Genomic DNA, 6,000 nt, shown 5'->3' on the forward strand with positions numbered 1-6,000 from the left:
GCCAGATTCACAACCATGATCTTCTTGACAGCCGTAGGAAACAGTTTGTGCAGTTTTGCTCATAACCTTTCCTATAGTCTCTGATGTTGGCTTTGGGGATTTTTTACCTGCGAACCCTTCATTGTTTCCTGTTGACGTCAGCCTTCAGTTCTGGGCAGATACTGCGATACGGTAAACGTAGCGAACCCGCCTCCAGAGAAGCTCTGTTCTTAAAGAAAAAACATAGAATTAACCGGCTATGTCAGCAGATTCCCTGCACTGATTCGGGATCCAGTCTGTCTCCACGCCCCAGCCCCAAACCCCCTTTATTATCTTTGGCAGATGAGCAGATAATCACAGATGGTTGCACGCTGAATAAAAGAAGAACATTTGTAGTGATGTCACTGTGAAACATGTTCCTCCTATCCAGTTTATAATTAGGGGAAGAACAGATGGTTCCAGCCTATTCCAACCCATTCAGTATCTGAGTTTCCATAGAAATCATAGAAAGAGCTCATGTCTGCAGAGCAGCTGCATGAACCATACAGCAGGCACGGGGATGAAGGGGTTAAAAGAAGATTGGGGAATCAGATTCTGCCCTCAGCTATGGGCACAGAACTCCTACTGGCTTCAGCAGGAGACGTGAAGGTGGACGTGAGGGCAGAAGTTAGCCCCAGGATTTCCAACCCCTCTTCAAATAAAGCCCGGACAGTCATTAGTCATCAGTATGGGATGAATCCTGCCATCCTTCCTCTCCCACTGGCTGCAGTGAGAGTTTGCACTGTGCCAGGACTGAAGGCCAGATTAAGCCGGACCTTTCTGCAGGGGTGCAAAGGAGCCAAGGTACAAGGGGACTTCTCTCTCTTCCCTTGCGGCATCTGCATCAGGGGCTGACCCTGCACTCTGCTCCTTCCCTACTCCTCCAGGGTCACCTGAAGGGGACAGGGATGAGGTAGGGCCATGAATCTGCGCCCCACTCCACACAACAGGGCTGCAAGTGGCCCTCTGTATAAGAGATGGCATATAAGGAACACTTCCCTGGCAAGTTCAGGTCAGGGATGCCACCTGCTTACTAGGGCTTGTGCTGAGTGGGATAGCTCTGTCTGTCCCTTCTTCTGGGCTGCTAAATTGTGCTGCTATAGAAGCCCACAGGCTTGCAATTAGGGCCAGATTTTTCAAAGAGCTCGACACATTGGATGCTGAGTGCCTCTGAAAATCTGGCCTGGATCAGGGTGCCTAAATGGGAGCTGAGCTGCTGTAGAAATCTGTTGCCATTTGTGGGTGCTGAGCACTTGAAAACCTGGCCCTGTGCTCTTTTGAAAATCTGAACCTGGCAAACAAATCATAAGTGCTTATGAGAGAACCCTGCACATCAACGGGTCAGTATCCAACCTACCCTTTCTGTCCACTACTGTCTGCTCTGTGCAAGGACTGTAAGTATATTGTGGTAACTAGAAGGCTCTGTCTATGCTTGGATCTTTTACAGATACCCAGTAACAGTTAAAACTTGACAGTTAATTCAGATTAAGGTAGATGTAAATATAGAGCACAATAGCTATTCCTGAATAACTCCATATGTAGACAAGCCTTTACACTTAACCCGTAACTTTATTGGTGGGTTTTACATTTTAAAAAAGAGTGCACCTGCTAAAGAAAATTGAAGTAATGAGAAACTATTTGTCCAATAACTTGGTAAGAACCTCAAGGAGGGTAGAACTCTCTGAGCAGTTGTGGATTAAAGTTTTTTCAGTATTTACGCACTTGTCTTTGGGATACATGCAGGAGCACACACCCATACCCACACTGACACCCTCACATCCCACTAGTAGAGGAAACTTGTCACAAATCTAAAACTCAGGCCCAGTCCTTGCAGAAAGGGTCTAAAAAACTAGCCATTAAATTAAGGGCCAGACCCAAAGCCCACAGGAGTCAATGGAAGTCTTTCTACAGACTTTCGTGGGCTTTGGATCAGATCTGAACACTTTTCTCATCGGATACCATCTTTATACAACCACAAGGCTTCAAAGCAGGTTCAACTGGGAGGAGGCGGGGGCTGTCCAGCCTCTGTAAAGGGTGCAAAGGTTTCCTGCCCCAGGAAAGCTGTTTTTAATAGATGACATTTAGAGCCTCAGGGTGTTTTCCCAAGGGGAACATCAGCTCCTGCTTTCTGAGCCGGGGCCAGCCGATTTGCCGAGGGAGGGAAAGAAAAGGGCCCCAGCCCCATCCCACCGCCCCGTGCACCTCCCCGGCCCTGCAGGGGCGGCCCCAGCTGGCAGCCAGCCGCTAGGGCAGGACCCCGCCCTGCTGCCCCCCGCCCCCGCCGGGCAGAGGCCGCCTACGCGGAGTGCGGGCTGCCGGAGCCGGGCCGGGGCGCTGCTCTCCTGCGCTCCGCAGCCCGTAACGGAACGCGCCGGGCCGGGGGTTCCCTGCACAAACGGGGCCCCTTTGTGACGCGGCCGCCTGCCATTGGCTGCCCTGGCAGTCGCACCCCGGGGAGGGGGACACACTCCAGGGTCTGCAGGCTCCTGCCCCGCTCCCCCCCTTTATTCTTTCGTTCCCCTCCTCCCCCCCATGCCCTCCGGCCGCTCGCTGCGCGGTCTGACCCCTGCTCGCCAGGGCACAGCTCGCTGCAAAGTGCCTCGTGGGAAGACAGGAGTTCCTGGAGCCCCCGGGTCACTCCGGAGCTCCTGCAGCGACCCTCAAGGCAGAGCAGTTCGCTGCTAGCCCGGGGTCCCCGGGTCTCCTCTCCTTTCTGCTTTCCACGGCCTAGGCCAGGGGTTCTCAAAGTGGGGTCAGGGGGTTCTTACATGGGGGGGTGAGCTGTCAGCCTCCAAACCCCACTTTGCCTTCAGCTTTATAACGGTGTTAAATATATAAAAAGTGTTTTTAATGTATGGCGGGGGGGGGGGTTGCACTCAGAGGCGTGCTATGTGAAAGGGGTCCCCAGTACAAAAGTTTGAGAACCACTGGCCTAGACTGAAGGGCATATTAATCAGGAGCAGTGCCAGGGTTTCTGGTGCCCTAGGCAGAATTCGGGGGGCGGCATTTTGTGCGCTCCCCATGGGGCGCAAGGGAGATTCCAGTTCTGCTCCCATCGTGCCACTGAAGGAGGACCCTATGCCGAAATGCCGCAGGCGACAGTGGCAGTCATTGAGCTGCTCAATTGCCTGCGGCTGTTTTCCGCGGCACATCGGCAGAAGGTCCTTCTTCGGCGGCGTGAGGGGAGCGGAACTGGAAGCTCCCATGGGGAGCTCATGAAATGCCGCCCCCTGAATCCTGGTGCCCTAGACGACCGCCTAGGGTCGCCTAATGGAAGCGCCGGCCCTGATATTGATGGATCCGCACGTTCTGTGATTTGAGAAGGGTTTTGAAGCGCGAGTGGGGTTTTGTCCTCGTGTGTCTCGGGCCAGTGCTCTTATTGTTCCGCAAGAGGGTTGTAAATCACGACTCCCTAGTTCCACACTGTGCTTGAAGAGATTGATGTATTTGCCTGCATCCTTTCTCCGTTAGATTTGGATGGAACGATGTTATTAGATATTTTTATTCTCAACATTCTATTTAGATCAGATTGGTATAGCTGGAAATTTGGATTTTATTTCTGAGTTCAGAAGACAGCTCCAGTTATATAATCCAGCTGATTTACACACTGTATGTGGATGGATGGATGGATGCACTGAGATAATGAGAACTTGATTACAGAGCCCAGAGGAAGACGATGCATGTTTTCCCGTTCAGATATTCACAACTAAGGGAGCCTATGATGATATCTCTGACCTAACATCTGCTTGAGTTCACTTCCCTTATTTGCAATGGTACTTTTTTGCAGAGTGGGTGAGGTCATATCTTTCGTTGAACTAACTTCTATTGGTGAAAGAGACAAGTTTTCCAGCTTACACAGAATTCTCTCACCAACAGAAGTTAGGCCAATAAAAGATATGACCTCACTCACCTTGTCTTTCTAATACCCTGGAATCAACACTGCAAACAAACTTTATGTACATTCATTTGGTTTATAGCTAATGGCATTTCAAATTTTGCATTTGAAAATGTAGTTTCAGTCTTTGTGGCGAATCCATCCCCCAAATATTAGCACAAATAACAATGTCAGACTGTTACTGCTTACTGTAGCCTTAGAAAGTAAGCAGTGAAGGACTCTGTTCTAGTGGTCGCCAGCGAGTCAAGCAAGTTTCTGGGGTCTTTTCCCAGTTCGGTCATTAACTTGCTGTGTTCTTGGGTAGGTCGCTCTGGGTATGTCTCCCAGTCTGCATCAATGGACTCACGCTAGCATGCTAAAATAGCTGTGCTGATTTTGCAGCTCTGGCGGATATTCAGGCTGGCCAAATGAGCTCAAGCCCACCCAACCCCCTAGTGACACTGACCTATCTCACAGGGGTTTTGAGAGGATCATTAATGTTTGTGAAATGTTTTGACCTCCTTGTGTGAGAGGTGCTATAAAAAGGCAAAGTACCATAATTAAATAACCTAACTGGCGAGTTACTGCAGTACCTGAACAGTACTCCAGTCCCCATGAAGTCCCTATTTTGTACTGGTTATATTGCTTACTTAGCTCTGGAATAAATGGAACTACAGGTTCATTGCTGGCAAGACAAAGGCATTTACACTCCATTTCATATGGCCAAGGTTAGCACAGCTGGTTTGAGAAAGTGAGGAAAAAAACCCACAAAAAATTCATGGCTCTTAGGCCTGGTTTGCCCAGTTACCCTAAAGACCTTAATGATCTAAAGACTCAATGATCAAGTTTCAAGCTAACGCAAAGCCAGATACACGCTGGTCATTTATTTAATTGAAGACGACTTTTGCTGAGGAAAATGGAATGTGGCAATAGATAAACGCCAGCAGAAAATAAGGAGCCTCGGGGAGGGATGATCTCAACAAAGCAGCCAAACCTGCAGCCACATTTGATCCTGGCTTGCCACCAAGGCTAATGAGAGATTTGCCGGTCTTGGTTTCAGTGCTGTGTGGTGCAGAGTCTGATCTGCATCCTACTGACTGAGAGCTCTGTGGAATTGGGCTCCCTCCTTTTTAGACACTCCTGACTGGGGCACATTGCTGTTCCCCCTTCCTCCTGTTTAACAGGCAACTTCATCCATTCTTCCCACCCATGGAAGTAGGAGCAGTACCTGCAGCTGACAGTAATGGTGCCACTGCAGTGTTTGGGCCTAACGTCTCATAAACGTTGTAGTTGGAAGACCCAATCAAATGGCTTCTAAGAGGTCCTGGATTTCCTTGGACTGTTCCTGCTCTGCAGAATACACTTCAGCTTAAAAATACTGGTCGTATTGTTCCTTGCATCCATATTCCATGGGCCTATTCTCAATTGTTTAGCAATCACCAAAGCGGTACATTAAATTGTCGAGAAGGGAATTGATTTGGTAGCGTCTGTGTCTGTCCCTCTACCGCAGAAGCATTTACATCAGCAAAAGGGACATATGTTTTTTACCCAAACAATGAACAACTGTCAGGCTTTTCTTGGATGAATGTGACTTTATTGTCTGAATGGACTCTTATGCTCCTGCTCAGCAAAATGGTAATCAGAGTGGGAAAAGATCAACAGTAACATCTGAATCCAGCAGCAGCTCTGTTTACTGGTACATCCAGAAAAGGAATTAATCTGTATAGAATTTCCATGTTATCTAGCCCTCTTGAGTGCTAGTTTTAATCCTCTTTAAAGCTATGTGCCCTGATTTAGCTGATACACATAACGCTGATTGACATGGAGGAATTATTTCAATTGCAGCTATTTAGACTAATTAAAATGACTTTTGCTCCTTCGGGACCAGATTCTGAACTTGGGAACTCTGGTGTAAATCCAGAGCAACTCACAGACTTCAACAAAATTACTCCAGCATTACACCAGTTTACCGGAGAGCACACTCTAGCCTATCTAGATGGTGTCTACAGAGGGCTGTGACCACCAGTGATACTGGGCCTGGTTCTGGTCTCATGTGCACTGGCATAACTGCACTTGCTTCAAAGGAGATTGCTTCCGATTTACATTAG

This window comes from Gopherus evgoodei, chromosome 13 (genome assembly GCF_007399415.2).
Source record: "Gopherus evgoodei ecotype Sinaloan lineage chromosome 13, rGopEvg1_v1.p, whole genome shotgun sequence".
NCBI lineage: Eukaryota > Metazoa > Chordata > Testudines > Testudinidae > Gopherus > Gopherus evgoodei.